Below are 23,730 nucleotides of genomic sequence, written 5' to 3'. Positions count from 1 at the left end.
CAGCAGTTGCTGGGACTCTGAGAGGCAGAGCCCCTAGGGACGGGACTGAGAGCAGCCATAACTGCTCGCTCCACCCACCCTGTAGATCCCCAGGGACCCGCCCCGCCCAAGCCCTGCACAGAACCATTTGCCGGATAGCCTCAGGCAAAGGCTAGATTAGCACCGCCCTAGAGATCCAGCACAGAAGCTCTCCCACTGCAGACACAGCTGACTCTCATAGCCAGTTAGCCTGGAGGTCAAATCACCCCTGGTATTACCAACAACAATCAAGGCTTAACTACAAGACTGCGCACAAAGACCACTAGGGGGTGCACCAAGAAAAGATAAAAAAAATGCAGAAACAAAGAAACAGGACACAAATGTTAGAAATGGAAGATATAGAGCTCAAAACCACACTTTTAAGGTCTCTCAAGAACTGTCTAGAAGCTGCCGATAAACTTAGTAAGGCCCTCGAAAAGACTGGTGAGACCGCCGATAAATGTAGTGAGATTCTCAAGAAATCTAATGAGACCCTCGATGTTGTGATAAAGAACCAACTAGAAATTAAGCATACACTGACTGAAATAAAGAATATTATACAGACACCCAACAGCAGACCAGAGGAGCACAAGAATCAAGTCAAAGATTCGAAATGCGAAGAAGCAAAACACACCCAACTGGAAAAGCAAAATGAAAAAAGAATCCAAAAATACGAAGATAGTGTAAGGAGCCTCTGGGACAACTTCAAGCGTACCAACATCAGAATTACAGGGGTGCCAGAAGATGAGAGAGAGAAAGATATTGAAAACCTATTTGAAGAAATAATGACAGAAAACTTCCCCCACCTGGTGAAAGAAATAGACTTACAGGTCCAGGAAGCACAGAGAACTCCAAACAAAAGGAATCCAAAGAGGACCACACCAAGACACATCATAAGTAAAATGCCAAGAGCAAAAGACAAAGAGAGAATCTTAAAAGCATCAAGAGAAAGAAACCGAGTTACCTACAAGGGAATACCCATATGACTGTCAGCTGATTTCTCAACAGAAACTTTGCAGGCCAGAAGGGAATAGCAAGAAATATTCAAAGTGATGAATACCAAGAACCTACAACCAAGATTACTTTATCCAGCAAAGCTATCATTCAGAACTGAAGGTCAGATAAAGAGCTTCACAGATAAGGAAAAGCTAAAGGAGTTCATCACCACCAAACCAGTATTATATGAAATGCTGAAAGGTATCCTTTAAGAAGAAGAAGAAAAAGAAAAAGGTAAAGATACAAATTATGAACAACAAATATGCATCTATCAACAAGTGAATCTAAGAATCAAGTGAATAAATAATCTGGTGATCATAATAGAATCAGGGACATAGAAAGGGAATGGACTGACTATTCTTGGGGGGGAAAGGGGTGTGGGAGATGCGGAAAGAGACTGGACAAAAATTGTGCACCTATGGAAGAGGACAGTGGGTGGGGAGTGAGGGCGGAGGGTGGGGCGGGAACTGGGAGGAGGGGAGTTATGGGGGGAAAAAAGAGGAACAAATATAATAATCTGAACAATAAAGATTTAATTAAAAAAAAAAAGATTAAAAAAAAAAAGTAATCTGTTTACTTCATACCCTCCCCCAAAAAAGTCCTTACATCTGACTTCTCCCCTTCATATCCAAACATATCTAATTCTCACTTTTACACAACTCATAACTTTCTGAGGTATAGCACAGATGTCTACTCTGTTCCAGTGTTAATCCCCCAACCAACTGTTCTTAATCTCACTTCTTCCCAATTCATACAATTTATTCTATTACTTATTCCCTCACACTAATTTAATCTCATTGGCCCATCAAAAAAAGTTCAAGCACTAAATTTAAGTTCTTTCTCTCAACTCTATCTCCTCAAGCTACTTCTTACCTCCTCTTCATTGGTAAACTTCTAGTCTCTTTAGTCTACCTCTTTAGCAATGTCTTCCATTTCCAGCACTCACTTGGCTCTGGAAAACGTAAAGAATGGCCTGATTTTTAAATTCAATTGCTTATATTCAGTCTTCACTTAACCTGATCTCACTGCCTTCAAAAGTCAATGAAAATAATAAATGTAGATGGAATGAAAGAATTAGAAAGTTACCATGTTTAATCATCCAATACAATGAGTGATTCAAACAAGGTTCATTAATAAATGCTAAATCCACTGGTTTAAAGGGTTGTTAGTAACAGGATATTTACATCTCTACAAAGTATCATCCTATGAATTATTTAAATAAACAGTCAAGAGATCTATCAGTTCCCACCTTTACCAAGTGATCAAGCTTGAATCACCAACAGGGGGACAGGCTTATGTTATGTGCTTCTTGAAGTGATAAAATGATAAGTATACATATGATCTTTGTGGTTTTCTTTTTTTCCCCAATTTTTTTATTTATTTTTTATTTCAGAGAGGAAGGGAGAGGGAGAGAGAGATGGAAACATCAATGATGAGAGAGAATCATTGATCTCTCCTGCATGCCGCACACTGGGGATGGAGCTTGCAACCCAGGCATGTGCCCTGACTGGGAATCGAACCCGTGACCTTCTGGTTCATAGGTTGACACTCAACCACTAAGCCATGCCGGCCAGGCCTTTGTGGTATTCTTGCCAGAAATATCTAATCATGAAGAAAAAGATTAATTCAGAATATGGAATATACTTGAGGACAAATGCCTTTACTTTTCAAAAGAGAACACAAGGAAAAAAAGGAGGCAGTGGGACTAGTCCAGATTGAGGGAGACTAAAGAGACCTAACAACCAAATGTGTGAACCTTGACTGAATCTTGTATTGAGGGTGGGGGGAGCTATAAAGAATTTTGAGACAAATAAGAAAATTCTAAGTATGGACTCAATGTTAAATAATGTTGTTGAGCAACTGTTGTTATTTTTATATGTCATATGGTATTGTGGTTGTGTAAGTCAATGTCCCAATAATAGAAAGATGCATACTTACATATGTAGGGGTGAAGCATCATGATTTCTGTTTTCAGATTTGACAAAAGGAAAATGTGTGTTTGGAGGTCTTCACTCTACTATCCTTTTGACCTTTCTGTGGGTTTAAAATTTTTGAATAATAATAAACCAATGAAAGTTTACCAAGAACTGAAGATAAGTAGAAATGTGACAGACAAATGGAAGGGAGGAAGAGCGTGACAAGGAAAACATTCCAGGAACAGGAAACTATGTGCAAAGGCTTGGAGGGAAGAGAGAGCCTATTGCCAGAAACTACAAGTCAGTCAGTATTTCTGAGAAAGTTATATACAGTGGGGCCTTGACTTAAGAGGGTCCCGACTAAGGAGTTTTTTGAGATACCAGCTGTCCCTCCGCCAAGTTTTTGCATTGAGTTGACAGAGTTAACGAGCTCCTTAACGAGCTCAGTCTAGGAACGAATTAAACTCGTAAGTCAAGGCCCCACTGCATTGGGGGGGAAGGAGGTAGTTATGGAGAGACATTAAACTGGAGAGATAAGTTGAGAAAATAAATGAATTTATAAATTTGTTAGAAATAATAAGGAATATGGATTTCATCTTGAGAATAAAAGTCACAGAAATAATTTAGTTGCCTTTTAGAAAGATCCCTGTTTATAGCACAGAGAATGTATGTACTAGTATTAGAGAAATCTAAGACTAGAAGAGACCAGATAGTAAACATGCAATAATCTAGTTGAGAGATGAGTGTAGCGGCTAATCTCAGATAATAGTAGAAAAGATGTAGAAAACTAGATAGATTCCAGATCATTCTGCAGTTCTAACCTCTTTTCAGTATCTCACACCCAAATTTATAACTGCCTACTGGGCATCTTCCCTTACAAGTCTCACAGATACCTAAAATTCAATACATCCAAACCTTAAACTCATCTACCATCTTTACTCCTCTCTTCCACCTGCCAATAATTTAATCCTTCTCTAGCTAGTTAATGGCAACACCAATTATGCAGTTTACCAAGCTGGCAACTGCATAGCAGTGGTTCTCAACCTGTGGGTCGCGACCCCTTTGGAGGTCGAATGACCCTTTCACGGGGGTCACCTAAGACCATCGGAAAACACATATATAATTACATATTGTTTTTGTGATTCATCACTATGCTTTAATTATGTTCAATTTGTAACAATGAAATTGGGGGTCACCACAACATGAGGAACTGTATTAAAGGGTCACGGCATTAGGAAGGTTGAGAACTACTGCTGTAGAGCCTCTTGACTCTCTCTAACTTCTTTATATTCTTCAATTTCTATACCAACTTGGACTGTCAGTTGGATTCTACTTCCAAAATTCATTACAAATTCATGACTTGCTCTCCATTCCAACTGCCACTGCTCTAGTTCACAGTTTTATTTGCGGATTAGACTACTGTGAGAGTCTCCTACCAAAAGTCTTTCTCTGTTCCTAATCTCAACTTCAGAATCATCTTTCTAAAATTCAGATCTGATTAGATAACTCTCTTTAAGCATTCTTTGACAGTGGTATATATCAAGTCTATCAAGTCTAAAATCTTCACAAACTGAGCCCAATCTACCCTTCAGGTTAGCCAACTTGAAAGAAAAAACACACAAACAAACCAGGGCATCAACTTTCTTGACATAATTATTTTGATTTCTAAATTTTACTTTACATACTCCACAGGAAAAAACTCATAAAATATGGTGCATCATTAACAATATTCATATACAAACACCCACTCTCTGAACTTCCTTTCAGTCAAAAAGCCAACTATTTGAACATAAAATTCTCCAAATTGGTGGCATTTTTTTCCCCCTGAAAAATTCCTACTTTCTATAATCCAATTTTTAAGTCCGCCATATTTTTTTAAATTTATTTTTATTTATTTTAGAGAGGGAGAAAGAGGAGAGAGAGGGGGAGAGGGAAAGGGAGGGGAGAGGGAGAAGGAGGAGGGGTGGGGGGAGAGAAAGAGATAGAGATAGAGGTAGACATAGAGATAGAGATAGAGAAGAAAAACCATGGTTTGCTTGTCTGCGGCAGGTGCCCCAATAGGGATCAAACAGGCAATCTAGGTATGTGAGCTGACCAGGAATCAAACCCAAGACCTTCCAGTACATAAGATAGAAGACACTCCAACCAACTGAGCCACATTGGCCAAGGCAAGTACACCATATATTAAGCTCACCACTTGACTTATTCTGAATACTGTCTCAAACTATTCTACCCTCATGCTACCCCAGAAAAATATCACTGAAAAGCTCCAGCTCTGCTTACCTGCAGTCTTACTTTTGTATGACTGTAAAGGAGAGTTACCCGGTTAACAAAATTGTAAGAGATTAGATTTCCCCCCATTCATTTCATGTATTTTAGTTAATTCAATTTTAAATGCTACAGAACAAACTATGGACCACTGGACATGTTGAAAAATAAAAGCATTTTTGTGTGTGTAAAAAGATGTTGAAAAATAACAGAAAAGGAAACAAGTCTAAAAAGATAGATTTTACAAATAGTGGGTAGGTTTAAAACCTTTGTTCAGGCAAATCTTCACATTTGAAGAGCACTTATCAGTGGTAGAAAAAAACCCTTCAGATCTAAAGGAAGGCATGAATAGCAAATGAAGACAGAAAGAATTATTCCCAACAAGGGAATTAATCCAGATAACTGTAGCTTACTCTCAAAAAAATGTTAAAATAGTTTTGTACAAATAAGTAACTTCTGCAAAATTTAATTCTGAAATTATATGTTTTCAAATAGCATATTTTGAAAACAAGGTAACCTTTTCTTGATAACTTAATTTCACCATTATAATAATCAGTTTTATACTCTTTTATAACAGTGATACTCTCAGGTGCTACTAAAGGAAATCAGTTTGTCCTTATATTAAAGAGCTTCTAATTATGGTAATAATACTAGTTCTTTTGCTAGTTTGTTTCAATATATTTTTAGAATTTCTCTCTTCTCTCTACAGGGGCTGTTAGCAGTCACTGTACTCTGCCTTGCTATCTATATTATTCCTGCCTTTGGCACCTTCTCTATCCCCTTCTATTTTGATTCTTCTGAAACAAGTAACTAACTTTTTTAAATTGAGGTATCATATCTAATAAAAGAGAAACATGGTAATTGGCGTACGACCGCTACCCTTCCCATTGGCTAATCAGCGAGATATGCAAATTAACTGCCAGCCAAGATGGCAGCCAGCAGCCAGGCACCTTGAAACTAACATGAGGCTTGCTTGCTTCAGTGGCTGAGGACTCCAACGTTCCCCGCCTGCTTTGCCGGCCTCTGAGCCTGCAGTTTAAGAAACATTGTAACAAATATAGAAGCTAAACAAAACCCCAGAAACCTGCTTTCAGAGAGCCCGGGATCTCAGAGCTGGAGTTATACATTGTTTCGATTATAGAACCGAAACAAACCAAATACCTTCTTTCAGCAGCAGAAGCCTCAGAGCTGGAGCTAAAGCTAAAGCTGGCCCAGAATAAAAAAAAAAAAGAAGAAAAAAAGGAGCAGTTGGGAGCTTCAGTTGGCCTGAAAACAGCCCTCAGCCCCTCACCCAGACTGGCCAGGCACCCCAGTGGGGACCTCCACCCTGAAGGATGTGTGACCAGATGCAAACAGCCATCATCCCCTCACCCAGGCTGGCCAGGCACCCCAGTGGGGACCCCGACCCTGAAGGGTGTGTGACCAGCTGCAAACAGCCATCATCCCCTCACCCAGGCTGGCCAGGCACCCCAGTGGGGACCCCCCACCCTGAAGGGTGTGTGACAAGCTGCAAACAGCCATCATCCCCTCACCCAGGCTGGCCAGGCACCCCAGTGGGGACCCCACCCTGATCCAGGACACCCTTCAGGGCAAACCAGCCAGCCCCACCCATGCACCAGGCCTCTATCCTATACAGTAAAAGGGTAATATGCCTCCCGGCACCTGGATCAGCGTGACAGGGGGCAGCGCCCAAACCCCCTGATCGCCCTGTGGCTCTGTGTGTGACAGGGGGCGGGGCCACAACCTCCCTATCCGCCCTGCTTTGTTCGTGACAGGGGAAGGCGCCCCAACCCCCTGATCAGCCCTACTCTGTGCCTGATAGGGGGGAGCTCCCCAACCCCCTGATTGCCCTACGCATCTGTGTGTGACAGGGTGCGGCGCCTCAACCCCCTGATCAGCCCTGCTCTGTGAGTGACAGGGTGCGGAGCCCCAACCCTCCCCACCCCCCATGGGCCCTGCTCTGTGTGTGATGGGGTAGAGCCATAACCTCCCCATCGGCCCTGCCCTGAGTGTGAGAGTGGCGGCACCCCAACCCCCTGATCGGCCCTGCTCTGTGGGTGATAGAGGGCAGCGCCCCAACCCCCTGATCCGCCCTGCCCTGAGTGTGACAGGGGGAGGTGCCCCAACGCCCCTATCGGCCCTACTCTGTGAGTGACAGGGGGGAGCTCCTCAACCCCCTGATCGGCCCTGCTCTGTGCATGACAGGGGGGAGCTCCCCAACCCCTTGATTGACCCTGCTCTGTGCGTGACAGGGTACGGAGCCCCAACCCCCCTGATGGGCCCTGCTCTGTGCGTGACAGGGGGCAGCGCCCCAACCCCGATTGGTCCTGCTCTGTGCATGACAGGGGGTGGCGCCGCAACCTCCCCATCGACCCTGCCTTGAGTGTGACGGGGTGGTGCCCCAGCCCCTCAATCGGCCCTACCCTGAGCGTGACTGAGGGTGGCATCGCAACTTCCCAATCTGCCCTGCTCTGTGCATGACAGGGGGTGGTGTCCCAACTCCCCAATTGGCCCTGCTCTGAGCCCGACCAGGGGCTGCACCTAGGGATTGGGCCTGGCCTCTGCCACCCAGGAGCAGGCCTAAGACAGCAGGTCGTTATCTCCTGAGGGGTCCCAGACTGCAAGAGGGCACAGGCCAGCCTGAGGGACCCCCCTCCCTCCCGAGTGCACAAATTTTTGTGCACCGGGCCTCTAGTCCTATCTAATAAAAGAGAAACATGGTAATTGGTGTATGACCGCTACCCTTCCCATTGGCTAATCAGTGAGATATGCAAATTAACTGCCAGCCAAGATGGCGGCCGGCAGCCAGGCAGCTTGAAACTAACATGAGGCTTGCTTGCTTCAGTGACGGAGGACTCCAATGTTCCCCGCCTGCCGCTGCAGGCCTCTGAGCTGCAACTCTAAGCAACTATGTAACAAATATAGAAGCTAAACAAAACCCCAGAAACCTGCTTTAGTCCGCTGGGCTTCAGCCAGCAGGATCACAACATTGTAAGCAAAGGCCAGAGACCTACTTTCAGCAGCAAAGGCCTAAGAGCTGGAGCCAAGCCTCAAAGCTAAAGCTGGCCCAGAATAAAATAAGAAAAAAGAAAAAAAGGAGTGGTTGGGAGCTTCAGTCACCCCCAGCCTGAAAACAGCCCTCAGCCCCTCACCCAGACTGGCCAGGCACCCCAGTGGGGACCCCGACCCTGAAGGGTGTGTGACCAGCTGCAAACAGCCATCATCCCCTCACCCAGGCTGGCCAGGCACCCCAGTGGGGACCCCCACCCTGAAGGATGTGTGACCAGCTGCAAACAGCCATCATCCCCTCAACCAGGCTGGCCAGGCACCCCAGTGGGGACCCCCACCCTGATCCAAAACACCCTTCAGGGCAAACCAGCCGGCACCCACCCGTGCACCAGGCCTCTACCCTATATAGTAAAAGGGTAATATGCCTCCCAGCACCGGGATCAGCGGAGCTGCGAGGCCTCCGGGCACCGGGATCAGCGTGACAGGGGGCAGCGCCCAAACCCCCTGATCGCCCTGCGGCTCTGTGTGTGACAGGGGGTGGGGCCACAACCTCCCTATCCGCCCTGCTCTGTTCGTGACAGGGGAACTTGCCCCAACCCCCTGATCAGCCCTGCTCTGTGCCTGATAGGGGGGAGCTCCCCAACCCCCTGATCGCCCTGCGGCTCTGTGTGTGACAGGGGGCAGCGCCCCAACCCCTTGATTGGCCCTGCTCTGTGCGTGACAGGGGGTGGCGCCGCAACCTCCCCAACGACCCTGCCTTGAGTGTGACAGGGGATGGTGCCCCAGCCCCCCAATCGGCCCTACCCTGAGCATGACTGAGGGTGGCATGACAACCTCCCGATTGCCCTGCTCTGTGCATGACAGGGGGCAGCGCCCCAACTCCCCAATTGGCCCTGCTCTGAGCCTGACCAGGGGCTGCACCTAGGGATTGGGCCTGGCCTCTGCCACCCGGGAGCAGGCCTAAGCCAGCAGGTCGTTATCTCCCGAGGGGTCCCAGACTGCAAGAGGGCACAGGCCGGGCTGAGGGACCCCCCTACCCCCCCCCCCCGATTGCACAAATTTTTGTGCACCGGGCCTCTAGTCTATATATATAAAAGCCTAAGTGACCATCGCAACCGAATGGATGACCAAACAGGCTGTGTGGGGCAACCAGGCCGGCAGGGGAGTTAGTGAGGGACGGCCAAACAACTGAGCAGCAGGCTGCATGGGGCAACAAGGCCGGCAGGGGGGTTAGTGAGTGACGGCCAAACAACTGAGCAGCAGGCTGCATGGGGCAACAAGGCCGGCAGGGGGGTTAGTGAGGGACGGCCAAACAACTGAGCAGCAGGCTGCATGGGGCAACAAGACCGGCAGGGGGGTTAGTGAGGGACGGCCAAACAACTGAGCAGCAGGCTGCATGGGGCAACAAGACCGGCAGGGGGTTAGTGAGGGACAGCCAAACAACTGAGTAGCAGGCTGCGTGGGGCTACAAGGCCGACAGGGGGGCTAGTGAGGAACAGCCAAACAACTGAGCAGCAGGCTGCAAAGATGGCGGCACCCTAAGCCAATAAGGAGGGAATATGCTAATTGACTGCCAAACCCTCAAAGATGGCAGTACTCACAGCCAATAAGGAGGGCATATGCTAACTGACTGCCACACCCTCAAAGATGGCAGCACCCATAGCCAATAAGGAGGGAATATGCTAATTGACTGCCACACCCTCAAAGATGGCAGTGCCCACAGCCACAAGATGGCACCACCCAGTCCCCTCAGCCCTACTGGGATGGCAGGCCTGCAGCAAGGCCAGGCCCACCCCCAGACAGGCCCGACCTCTCCGCACGCCTGCCTCCGGAGTCTCCCAGTCCCTTCAGCCCCCCAGCTGCCCAGGGCCGCCTGAGGCACAGGTAACTAGGGCCGGCCGAGGCTTGCGCTGCCGGCAGTAGCAGCAGCAGAGGTGTGATGGGGTGTCGCCTTCCCCTGATCACCCGGTCGCCTCCCGCCCCTGAGGGCTCCCAGACTGTGAGAGGGGGCAGGCCGGGCTGAGGAACCCCCCCCCCCCCTCAGTGCATGAATTTTCATATACTGGGCCTCTAGTAATTGATATAACAATGATTTCAGGTATAGTAACTAACTATTACACACAGGTGTTTTATAGTTGACATAGCACCTTATCACTCATTACCTCATTCAATTCTCACAATAACCTTATAATGCAGTAATTATCATTATTCCTATTTTATAGATGAGAAAATTGAGGCTCAGAAAGATTGAATAATTCACCTAAGGTCATAAAGCAGGTACATAGCAAAAGTGATCCCATTGTCAATCTTTTCTTCTTTCACCACCAAATTGAGCTATTAAAAACAAATTAAAGAGCCAAAACTGGGGCATATAAGAAAAAAAGAAGACATTCATGTATAAGTTTTGAAACATTTTGGACATTAATTTTAAAACAGCCTACTTCTCTTTTCTTTGGCAGTTGATGCTACCATGAAAAAAAAATAACTTCTAAATAAACTACTACTATACTGTGTTTATTTCCAATTTCAAAAAAAACCTATGCTCCAGTAACCAACAATTCAAAACATAATAGTTCAAATTTACAGTAAAATAAAGCTGCCATTTCCAGGGAAACACTTTTTTTTCTTCACAGAGGAGGTAGAAGAGGGTATAGCGGGGATAAATGGTGATGGAAGGAGACTTGACTTGGGGTGGTGAATACACAGTATAATATATAGGTGATGTATTATAGAATTGTACACCTGAAACCTATATAATTTTATTAACCAATGTCACCCCAATAAATTCAATAAATAAACAAATAAATTTTTCTTCAGGTTTGAAGACAAAACAAACTAAAGAATACCTTCATTGAGAGAAAGACAAATATCACATGATCTCACTTATATGTGGAATCTAATGAGCAAAATAGATCCAGAGACATACTAGTAGAAGCATGAGATAGACTGTGGAATCTCAGAGGGAAGGCGGAGGTGGGTAGGTGAGATCAGGTGGGTGGGGGAGGTGGATGGGAAGAGCTCAACCAAAGAACTTGTATGCATAGATGCATAACAGACAATATGGGGCAGGGGATGGGGTGTGCTAGAAGGGGTCAATGGAGGAAAATGGGGGACATATGTAATACTTTCAACAATAAAGATTTAATTTTTTTTTAAAAAGAATATCTGGCCGTGACCGGTTTGGCTCAGTGGATAGAGCATTGGCCTGCGGACTCAAGGGTCCCAGGTTCGATTCCAGTCAAGGGCATGTAACTTGGTTGAGGGCACATTCCCAGTGGGGGGTGTGCAGGAGGCAGCTGATCGATGTTTCTCTCTCATCGATGTTTCTAACTCTCTATCTCTCTCCCTTCCTCTCTGTAAAAAGTAAATAAATAAATAAATAAATAAATAAATAAATAAATAAATAAATAAGAATATGTGTCGAGTCATAGATTTCCTTTTACTTTTCTCTCAACTGCCTCCCCCTACAAAGAAAGTTGCTAGAGAACCTAAAGGGTTAATCTGATCCACCAATCAGTGTCCACAGAGTATTTTACCACCAGCTCAGGCCCTTACCAAAATCATGCAAACCATGGTTTAGAACAATACTACTGCCATTTTGGGTCAGATAATCCTTTGTTGGGTGGGTAAGGTAAGATATGTTCTGTTCAATGTAGGATGCTTATCAACATTTCTTGGTTGGATGCCAACAGCACCCCACCTTCAATTGTGATAATAAAAAAATGTTTCCAGACACTGCCAGATGTCCCTTGGAGGCAAAATCACTCCTGATTGAGAACCACTGGTTTAGATGTTAGGGCCCTGGGTCTTTAAAAAAGGAGGTCTCCAACCAGCCCTCTTAATTACAATTTCATTTTTAAAATTTGGATTTTTAAAAATAAGATGGTAATAGTTCAAGAAGATACTTAAATAATATATATGCCAGCCTCTTTAAAGCATTTTTAGAGGATTTTGTAACATGGATTTCACATATGTGTATACATTAGTCCTCCCTCTGCTAGTAAAATGTCCAGTTCTCTCCCTCCTCTGCTAGTAAAATGTCAAATACAGTACATACACGCATGCATGAATGCATACATATACAAGAGAACCTAAACAATTCTAACTTACAAATCCCTATTTCTTGCCCTTCATGACCACATTGTGGTTCTTGAGCCATGCATCCCAGAGATTCAAGCTTCCACTCTTCAGATTTCCTGCCATCTATTTGTGAAGCAAGCAGGAAATAAGCTGATGACCTTTAAGGTATTTTCCTACCTTAATATCCTAATACTCTCAGGTTTTACTTATTGACAAAAATATTCTTTCAGCTTTTACTTATTGACTCCCAGCTGACAGACCGCCTCTTACAATCACTGAAGCCATTCATGCTTTTTTCTTTCTCCACACGTATATTAATCTATGCTGAATATAAGCAAAAAATATGTCAGTTGTTTAAAGCATCGCTTAATACCAGTGACCAGTTGCTTATTCTGACTCAAATATTTTTAACATGTGAATTTTAAAACAAAAACTTCTCAAGCTATGAGCTGATACCATTTATATGAATGAACCACAGAAGCAAATATTGAGATGAAAAGTAGATCAGGAGTTGCTTAGGTCTGGGGTGGAGTGGGGAGAATGGGGAGTAACTGCTAATGATGAGCAGTTTTCTTTTTGGAATGTTTAAATGTTCTAGGATTGATTATGGTGATAGTTGTACAACTTTGTAAAAAGCTAAAAGCAGGAAAAATTAGTTTATCAATTTTTCTTGATAGAAAAAATGTGATTAAGGACAAATTCTGCACATTTGGCCATTTCATGAGTTATAAGATTTTATTTTAATTCTGAAATTATTAAAAACATAATACCTATTTAGAAATAAATTTTAACTTTTCAAGAAAGTCAATATATGCAAATTAATCATCTTTTCTTAGTAAACTTTGGATGATTTGAAAGCAATAAACATTTCAGAAAGCTAAAGGCTAAAGTAACAATACAAAATACATTAACATGGTCAACAACAAGAGAACATGGACAGTCTTTATGGTTCTGTTGTGATACATTCTTTATAAAGAAAACCATTCAAATACATTTCATTTCTTTTAAAAGTGATCCTCAGACTACAATGTCTGTCCTGGTGATGTAATAATTCTGAAGTTTTCAGAGCATAATTTAAAAATAGCCAAATCACATTAAATTGCAAACATCTAATCTCCAAAACCACAACTATCAACTACCCCAAATTTGCACATATTGATATTTTTTTACCCGAACCTCTTAGGAACAATGAAAATCACAATGAACCACCAAGTAATACCTACTGGTAGGAAAGCGGGACTCTGACTACAATATGAATACAGTCAAACACACAAATCCCATTATCCTTCCTGTTCTATCATAAATGCTTAGAAATGACCAAGGCTCTCAAGTACTTTTCCAATTAGAACTCCCCATAAAGTCAACCTGACTGTCCATCAAAAGCTTCACTTTTCACAGTCACACACTTCCCATTCTGCCATCCCATCATCACCGGCCTTGTAAACATGTACTATGAAGAGTGCCCTGGGGTTTGACCAATCAGAAATAGAGCCAATTAAAAAACAACAACAACACTCCAAACACTTTAACTCTTCGAAAGTAAGGAAAGCCTCAATTAAAAAATAATAATAAATAGAGCTGGTTAAAGGGGAATCTTTTTTAAAAAAAAATGCAACCCGGCTGGGCCAAAACTCTAAATATACCACCCTGAACTCGGTCAATTACAGACCAAATGGTCAATTACAATGGGCACGAGCTCCCTCGGCGGCGGCGGGGAGGGCCTGCCCTTGCATCAAAGCAGCAGAACTGAAGGACATTAATTATTGAACAAAATACTGCGAGCTAAATTGTCAAACTGCACAACACTGAGTTACCCCGTGGGTGAGCCTTCTCCAGGAAGAAAAATGATTTCTTTTTCATTTAAATTATTCCAGTAGCATCAAAAGGGGGCTATGGGCCCGGCTGTACAAAGAAAGTTTGGGGGCCGCGTCGAAGGAGGGGGTGGGAGCGCCAGAGCCCGGACCCGGGGCGACGAGAACGGCGTTGGAGGCCGCCGCGGGGGCTGGAGGGGAGCCGGCTGCCGGCCGATCCCGGGCGAGCAGGGAGCTTCGGCGCCGGTCCGCCAGAACCGAAACTCCGCCGGCTGGGAGCCGGGGAGGAGGCAGAAGGGGTGGGGTCTGGGTCCCTCTCGCCAGAGGAGGTCGGGCGGGGGGTGGGCCGCGACGCCGGGGCCGAGCGGGGCCGGCCGACACCTACCTGCGGTCCCGGGCAGCCGCCCCGAGCGCGGCCTAGTGCATCGCCGCCGCCGCCGGCCCTCGTCGCGCCGAGACTGCTGCTCCGCGGCCGCCGCCGCCCGGAGCCCCGCCGGGCCCGAGCCCGGCTTCCCGCCGCCGCCCCGCGCCGGCTGGCCCGTCCGCCAGGGGAGCCCAGGGCCGCCCTCCGCAGCCCAACTCCGCTCGGGGGTGAGAGGCGGCCGCGGCGGCTCCCTCACGTCTCTCCCGGGTGTCCTGTCAGCCAGCAGTTTCCCCCGGGTCCGCAGCGCCGCCTCCGCCGCTGCTGCCACCGCCTCTCCCACATCCCCGGCCGCCAGGGGAGCCGCCGCCGCGCCGCGACCACCACCCTCAGCGCGGCTGCTCCCGGCTCTCGGCTGCCCCGCTCCCCGCCGACCCGCTCGGCCCGGCTCGGTCGGGGGAGACCGCGCCGGAGGCCGCCGCAGCCCCCAGCCCACAATCCACCGCGCGGCGCCGCCGGGGCGGGAGGGCCGCGGCCCGGCCGGGGGGAGCGCTCGCCGCCTCCCGAGCGGCTACGGCGCTGACGCGGCCCGGGGCCCCCCCGAGAGGGAAGTCCCCGCGCGGCACCCCTGCACCTCCTCGCACGGCCCTGCACGCGGAGGCAGAAACCACGCTGAGCTCGCCGTGCCCCCGCCCGCCCCGCCCGGAGCTGTTCCAGGGGCTCCCAGGGGCCGCCCCCTCCCCACACCCCCGCACCCACCGGCTCCCCAAGTCCCGAAATCGCCCGGGACCAGGGAAGCAGACCATTCCACAACATCCCACCCTCACCCCCTCAACGTGAACGCTGCTCAGAGTGTCCCTAATAAATATCCTTGGAAAGGTTAAAGGTCACGTCCTCCCCAACCACCCCCTGGACCCTGAAAGCCGCCTGGTCTGAGGGTTGGGGGGGGACACCTCCCCCACCGAGTCCTCCTTTTCCTCCAGGGCAGGCCTCCTGCCCAGGCGCCTGTCACTCTCCGGCGCTGAAATCACTTATTCCCGCTGTTTGACGGAGACGCTCGAAGTGTGTGTGCATTAGTCATACCTCCTCATGGTGATTTCTAACAGTAATCCGATTCAGCCTGGTTTCAGAGGGCTTTCCATCTTTTTTTATATATATATATTTTTTTATTGATTTCAGAGAGGAAGGCAGAGGGTTAGAGAGATAGAAACATCAATGATGAGAGGGAATCATTGCTCGGCTGCCTCCCGCATGCCCCGCACTCCACAACCTGGGCATGTGCCCTTGACCGGCATGGAACCAGGACCCTTCCTGAGGTCCACAGGCCAAACCAGCCAGGGCTCAATCTTTTTTTTTTTTAATATATTTTTATTGATTTCAGAAAGGAAGGGAGAGAGAAACATCAAGGATGAGAGAAAATCACTGATTGACTGCCTCCTGCACCCTCCTCCCCCAACACACACACACACACACACACACACACATACACTCTCACACACACACACACACACTCACCCACACACTCTCACACACACACACACACACACACACTCACGCACACACGGGATGGAGCCTGCAACCCGGGTGTGTGCCCTGGAATTGAACCGTGATCTCCTGGTTCAAAGGTCCACACTCAACCACTGAGCCACACCGGCTAGACACAATCTTCATCTAATAAAAGCCAATCTGCAAGAAAGGGAATGTCTTCGAATATTTTTAAAAAGAGAAAAAAGGGCCCGCATTCATTTGAGTACTTAATTTTAGGAAGATTTCTCTCGATTTTGAAACTATTTCTTTGTCTAAAAATATTAAAGTTTCATGCCTTTATAAGACAGTACGTCTTAACAAATCAAAAGTGAAAATGTAACTCTTATAGTTGGTAATTGAAAAAAAAGTTCGTTCAAGTTTCATTTCTAGGAAGTCACTTTGAAAACTGCAAACATAACTGAAATATTTTACCCACTAAAGAGCTAAAGTTGGGGGGAAGGGAAGGACATAAGAGAAGGAAAAAAACAAAATTCATTGAAAGGTAATCCTTACATTATTATTTTCTAAATTCAATTTTTATGTATTGATTTTAGAGAGAGAGGAAGGGAGGGAGGGAGAGGAAGAAGGAGAGAGAGAGAGAAACATCCATTGGTTGTTCCACTTACCTATGCTCTCATTGGTTGGTTCTTATATGTGCCCTAACCAGTATCAAACCCGAAACACTGGCTCTAGGGAGACTGCTCGAACCAACCAAGCTACCTGGCCAGGACCTCTCCACAATTTTGTAATAAAGGAGAGTGAGAATATCAATTCCCAATATGAAATAAATTTAACTATAAAATAATAAAGAAATCTAAGTCCCTCGTCTCATTTAAAAAAAAAAAAACAGATGAGTTTATATTATGAAAAAATTAAGGAAAGATTCATCAAATTACATCTAAGGCCAGAGAGGAAAATAATTTCCCTTTAAGTCTAGAATTAGTTCATAGATTATACTAAGAAATGGATTTAGCAAGTTCCTATATTTTGAACCTGCATCACAAAATCAACAACTGTTCAAATGCTGCCTTAAAACCTGGTAGTTTGACACTGGCCAGGTGGCTCAGTTGGTTGTTGGAGCATTATCCAATCCATCAAAAGGTCATGGGTTCCATTTCTGGTCAGGGCACATACCTACATTTCTGGTTCAATCCCTAGCTGGGTTCTCTTTCCTCTCTCTCTCTCTCTCTTTCCCTTCCTCTCTCTCTAAAATAAATAAAAACATCCACATATCCTCGATTGAAAATTTCAAAAAAAAACACACCTGGTGCCTTGGCCTTTCAAAAACTGTTTTTTGTTTGTTTGTTTGTTTTCCTTTTTATTGAATTTATTGGGGTGACATTGGTTAATAAAATTATATAGATTTCTGCCCAACAGGTGTGGCTCGGTGGTTGAGCGTTGACCCATGAACCAGGAGGTCATGGTTTGATTCCCAGTCAGGGCACATGATGCCCAGTAGAGAGAGTGCAGGAGGCAGCTTATCAATGATTCTCTCTCATCATTGATGTTTCTGTTTTTCTGTCTCTGTCTCTCCCTCTCCCTTCCTCTCTGAAATCAATAAAAAAGAATATGTATTTCAAAAATTATATAGGGTTCAGGTGTACAATTCTATAATACATCATTTGTGTATTATATTGTGTATTCACCACCCCAAGTCACGTCTCCTTCAAAAACTATTTGCATTTATACCCCCACCTTATTCCAAAAAAGAATCCAGGTTGCTCTAGTGGGCACTTGCTTTAAACAATAGCCTTGAGGTATCTCATAAACACTAGAACAAGACAGACTGGTTTGCTTTACTTACTATCCAACTGTAGATAACATACCATAGGAAGAAAATGCACATTCGGTATTGTGCTTAGTTCTCTCAGGAATTTAGCATGATATTTACTTTACTTTTCCAAAGAACAAATCATAATCATGAATCTAAACAGAGAAGTAAATGCTGATGATTAGGTGTATCAAAAACAAAATAAAAAACTGTTAATGGACAAGTAATTTAATTTAAACAGATCAATTTCAAATTAATTAATATGTTCATTTGTTATCCCTCCTATTATTTCAGTATTAGAAAGAAAAGTCAAATCACAAATTTGTGTAGATATATTATTAGTATTCATTTCCAGAAAGCACAGATAACAGAAGATTAAGAAAAACTGATAGAAATCATCATTACCCTAAAAAGAAGAAAATAACTAGTTACCACATTATTAACACATATTTAGCATAATATTTCATGCGATAGTAATATACTCAGTAGTTGTTGGGAATAGGTAATATACAAGGCTTTCATATATCATCATCTCTTTGTGTCTTCTAAATTAGTTGCTTGATTACTTTGGAAACAATTATTTAACTCTTAAATTTCTCCATTCCATTTCTCTTTGACTGTTATTCTAAATTTCCATTTTGATTTATCATAATAATAACAACCATTTGCTAAGAATTTACTGTGCCCTAAACATAGGGAAAACCAGGTAGTATAGTGCATTAGTTTTCTATTGCTATGTACAAATCACCACAAACTTAGCAGTTTAAAATAACACATTTGTACTGTGTTAGTTTCTGTGAGTCAGGAGTCCAGGCATACCTTAGCTTGGTCTTCGGCTCAGGGTCTTATAAGGCTGCAAGCAAAGCATCCATCAGACTCTGTTCTCTCTAGAGACTAAGGAAGACTCTGTCTCCAGGACGACTCAGGGTGTTAGCAGAAATCCTTTCCTTCTGGTTGTAGGACGGACAGCCCTGGCTTCTTGTTGGCCGGAGGCTGCTCCCAGCTCCTAGGGGACACCTGCAGTTGCTTACTAAGTAGGTTTTCTCAAAATGGCTGCTTACTTCATCAAACTAATGAGGAGTGTTCCTTAACTCTCTACAGTGAGTCAGCTAGCAAATTAGAGTGATATTCTATCATTTTTTGCCATGTTCTCTGGTTTAGAAGCAAGTCACAAGGTTTGCTCACGCTCAAGGAGAGGGGGATTGCACAAAGTTGTGAACATCAGAAGATGAGAATCTTGGGGGCTACTCTAGAGTCTCTCTACCACCTACAGTAATGAATTCCACAGGCTTTGGAATTTAACCCTAGGTTGTTGGTTTTTTAATATATTTTTAATTGATTTGAGAGAGAGAGAGAGAGAGAGAGAGACATTGAAGAGGGAATCAAACCAGGGACCCTTCAGTGCACAGGTCAATGCTCAACCAACTGAACCACATTGGTCAGGGCAACCCTGGTTTTATTTTAATTCAGCTATGACACTTTAGCAATGTGATTTTGATCTCATTTTCTAATCCTTTGTTTCTTCATCTGTCAAATAAGAGTAATAATCTCTTCACACTTTATTTTTCTCACATGTAAAATGAGGATAATAATAGAGTTGTTGGGATTAAATGAACATTTACTAGTAAATACAGTAACTGATAACAAGAAAAGCTTAAGAAACACTTGTTAGTTTTCTTCCTTCTCTTTCCTCTCTTTTTAATTTTGACCTTGGTCTGAAAAAAATCCCCATTGGCATTTCTACCTTCAACTAGTACTTCTCTAGTTTAGAGAGAGAGAGAGAGAGAGAGAGAGAGAGAGAGAGAGAGAGAGAGAGGGAGAGAGAGAGAGAATTGTTTGTGTGTACCTGTGTCTACTCTAGGGCCATGCAAAACCAACTCTAGTATCAATACCTTTAAAAATAGGACTGTATTGCAAATGTTAATTCCAATTGAAACTAGGCAAAATTAACAAATAACAAATCCATAGCATTAGAAACATAATTATTACACATAGAGGCTTTCAGAGTTTAGAGAACTTTGTTGGATTGAGGTCCTCCCCGCAACCCCCGAATCATGCTTATGCATGTGATACGAAAGGACATACTATTTATGGGTTCTGGGTTTGCATTCTAGCTCTGCCACTTTTTAGCTGGGTAATCTTAGGCATGTTGAGATCTCTACAGTTCAGTTCTCTATGGGGATAAAGATAGTACCCACTTCATAGAGGTATTGTGAAGATAACATTTAAAGCATACTTAAATAGCATAGCTTAGTGCCTAGCTCATAGTTAGTACTCAAAAAAGTGTTAGATATCAAACTCATTATTATAATCTTCACTATTAGGAAGGCGGTGTTAATGAAAACCACAGAACAGGAAGTGGCAAGGCATGACTATGAATGAGGTGGGTGAAATGAGGCACGAGAAGCCACAAGATCTCAAAAGTCTTCATAAGCCAAAGGGCCGCAGTATTATAAGTGGTGAGAAGGTATGAAAAGTCACAAGTCAGAAACTGGACAAACAGGAACTAGGGTACAAGGTAATATTGTGTATTTTCAACCAAACTGTGAGGAATGCACCTAAGACATCAGCAAGAAAGAGCACATGGAACAGGTAATTTCTACCTCAGACATGAAGCCTTTAATATACTTCCACCTGGAGCAGAAGTCAACCATACAGCATATCTAGTCCAGGATTTTAAATAGGAAATATATGAGGCATGTTAGTATTAGAAAATAGTGAATAAGTTGTTGAATATATTAGAGGAGTACAACAATCAGATATATGGGCATATCCTGACGAATGTGAAATTAATTTCATTGGTCCATTTCCCTAAAGGAATATATATATATATATATATATATATATATATATATATATATATGCCTAATATATGTTAAGTGTCCAACCAATTGGTCGAACAGAGGGCAGACGCTCTGACCGGTAGGATAGCTTGCTGCTAGGGTCCAGCCAATCAGGAATGGGCGATATGGGCTGGACATGCCCTGGAGCCAACCTCCCGTGGTCCCTCCCCGGCCTCTAAAATATTTCTCCTAATTAATTTCCTTTCAATGTGCATGAATTCATGCACTGGGCCTCTAATATATATATATATATATATATATATATATATATATATATATATATATATATATACTATTTTATTAGTCCCATTATCATATTTTTTCTTATATCGCTTTACACAGCATTTGGTTCTTTCACTGTTTCATTCAGTTCTTATCTATGGAGGCTTTGTCTAACAAACTAAGTTCCTAAGTATTTCCAGGAAAGGGTTCTCTGTTGTTGCTGCTATTGTACTTTTTAAAATATCCCTACAGAATATGGAACGATATACTACATAGTAGGTTTTGAATAAATGCTTGTTGGATTAAAAAATAAATGTGAATTGTTCCCCTTAGTAAATGGTATCTGGGACAATGAATATTAATAATTCATAAACTGAATAGATGACCTTGAAATCATAACGACTCTTTCATATCCCAAAACTATTGTGTCAGCAAATCCTAGTAGTCCTACCTTCAGATATGTCTAAACACTTCTCACCATTCACATTGTATCTACTCTGGTCCAACCCTTCTTGCAGGAAGGGCCCTAACTACATCTATTGGGCTAGCCACTGCTCATTACAGAAAGCACCATTCACAGAAACTACAGGGTGAACGATGACTCTTGGAGTTGTGTAGTACTTGCTGGAATTATTGCAAAAGTCTCCTAGCCTTTGTTCCCCACCAGTCTACTCTCAACACAATAGTCAGCTTGATCCTGCTAAAATTTAAGTCAGATCATGTAATTTCTCTACTTAAAACTCTCCAGTGGCTTTGTCTCATTCATTGTAAAAGATAAAATCCTTGCGAGGCCCTCTATCAGCAGTTCTCAACCTGTTGGTCGCAACCCCTTTGGGGGTCGAACGACCCTTTCACGGGGGTCGCCTAAGACCATTGGAAAACACATATATAATTACATATTGTTTTTGTGATTAATCACTATGCTTTAATTATGTTCAATTTGTAACAATAAAATTGGGGGTCACCACAACATAAGGAACTGTATTAAAGGGTGGCGGCATTAGGAAGGTTGAGAACCACTGCCCTATAAGATTTCATTCCAGTCTTACCTCTCTAACTTTATCTTCTTCTATTCCCCCTATTTCTCACTCAGCTCTAATTATATTGGACTCCTCACTGTTCCTGGGACATACCAGTCACGCCCCTGCATCAGAGCATTTGTACTTACTCTTGCTTCTGCCTGGAATGCCTTCCCCCCAGATATCCAAATGACTAACTCCCTGATCTCCTTCAGGTGGTATTCAGATTTTACCTTCTCATTGAGACATTTCATGACATCCATGTTTCTCATTGTAACATGTCCTATCTGCTTTTCCACTTTTCTTTTCTCCTTAGCCTTTATTATCATCTAACCCCCATATGTTTTACTCAGTTATTGTCTGTCTTTCGCCCACAGGAATGTAAGTCAATGAGAGCAGAAAATTGTATCTTTTGTTTATCACTTTATCCCCTCACCAACCCCTGGAACAATGCCTGGTGCATGTTGAGAGCCCAATAAATACTTGTTAAAATATTGACTGAAAGATAAAGACAAACTGCTGCTTATAAACACAAACCTCTTTCTTCTACACACTAAGAACCATGAGTATCCAGGTCATCTAATATCTCGAAAAGAACTTGTCATTGATATGTTATAGGGCTCAAGATTTTTGTAAGCTACTACTAATTTATTAGATTTATGATAAAGATAATATAGTTGGCTTATTTTACAATTGAAGTATTTTAATAACTATATGAAATTATTTTTAAATATGTAATTCTATAATGAAATAGAACTATATGGACAAAATGTTACTCATTTATTAAGGAAATTTTTCATTTAAAGTTTTCCTAGGAAAAGGAGAAATCTTATTTAAAATTATGGGCAATTTAGAAACCATACATTTCCAGAGAAACAGAAATCATAGCTGGCCTCTCAAGGGATTTCCTCAGAACCACTCCTACACCAACTGGGTACATGACTCAAAATCAGCCATCACTCAGAAAGAACCCCCTAAGCAGCAGGAAAACAAATTCTTCTACTACTATGTAATATTTTTAAATAGAAAAAAAATCAAACAGTGAGGAAATATTTTACAAGCAAAATAAACAGAGGCCAAAAACAAAACACTAAGTATCATGAAACCAGGACAATTTTAAAACATAATCCAAAGTAAAAGATTAATATAACAATGATAGAATGGACTTTCCTTGAATACCAAAATGCATTAAAACGACCATTTACTAGTAATTCTCATGCCACTGTCTGGTCATTTTGGTTCCCATTTCACCAGGATGTAAAATGTATGTGTTTTCTCCCCTTATTTTCTTTACATCTATGAATTCCTGAGCATCAATGAAAATAAGTTTTTAATCAGAATCTGATTTCAACCTAGTAGTCCTATTTCCAAAAATCTAACTTAAATTTAGGACAGCATTTTCCCTCCCATCATTTTATTTACTAGCTCTTAAGTATGTACATCAAATAAAAATAAACTCAAAAGAACAAAAACACTGTAGAAATCAAAGACTTTTAAAATGGAACAGGCCTCAAGGAAATGGAGATGAAAAGGCTGAGACAGACAATCTTTTAGTGGTGACAACCTATTTCCAAACAGACACCATGTTTAAGTTCTTCCAGTCCCATGCTCTTTGTCCCCACACTAGCCTGTGGGAATGCTACAGCAACAAAAAAGTAAGAAATTATGTTAAGTGGAATTACTTGTTATTTGAATTTAAAAAATATATCAGATTCCCCCTCTCCTCCAAAGAAAAGATAAGGCTTTCTCTAAAGTATGGAATATGAAGGTTCTCATTACTTATAAGGAAAAAATATTGTAGGGAAGATTTTGCTTGGTAATAAGTATTTAATAATTTTGGAAATAATCTATGTAGATTAATGTATTATTTTAAGTACTCTTTAGTCGTT

At 43.3% G+C, this 23,730-nt stretch overlaps 1 protein-coding gene across 6 annotated transcripts in view; it reads right to left on the bottom strand.

Moving 5' to 3' along the window:
• VPS54 (VPS54 subunit of GARP complex) overlaps positions 1-18,744 on the bottom strand; it is a 131,591-nt gene extending 112,847 nt beyond the window's left edge. For 4 of the 6 annotated variants that reach the window (XR_009447945.1, XM_059659658.1, XM_059659662.1 and 1 more), the window contains exon 1: positions 14,484-14,627. The gene's annotated coding sequence lies outside the window, so the exon portion shown is untranslated. Of the gene's footprint in view, positions 1-10,467; positions 10,581-14,483; positions 14,628-18,576 lie in introns of those variants that run through there. The other 2 variants (XM_059659660.1, XM_059659659.1) reach the window with 2 other exon arrangements.
• Positions 18,745-23,730: the final 4,986 nt, after the last annotated feature.

Source organism: Myotis daubentonii, chromosome 12 (genome assembly GCF_963259705.1).
Source record: "Myotis daubentonii chromosome 12, mMyoDau2.1, whole genome shotgun sequence".
In the NCBI taxonomy this organism is placed as follows: Eukaryota; Metazoa; Chordata; class Mammalia; order Chiroptera; family Vespertilionidae; genus Myotis; species Myotis daubentonii.
The sequence above is the reverse complement of the archived record's forward strand: the minus strand, read 5'-3'. Positions and strand labels throughout refer to the sequence as shown.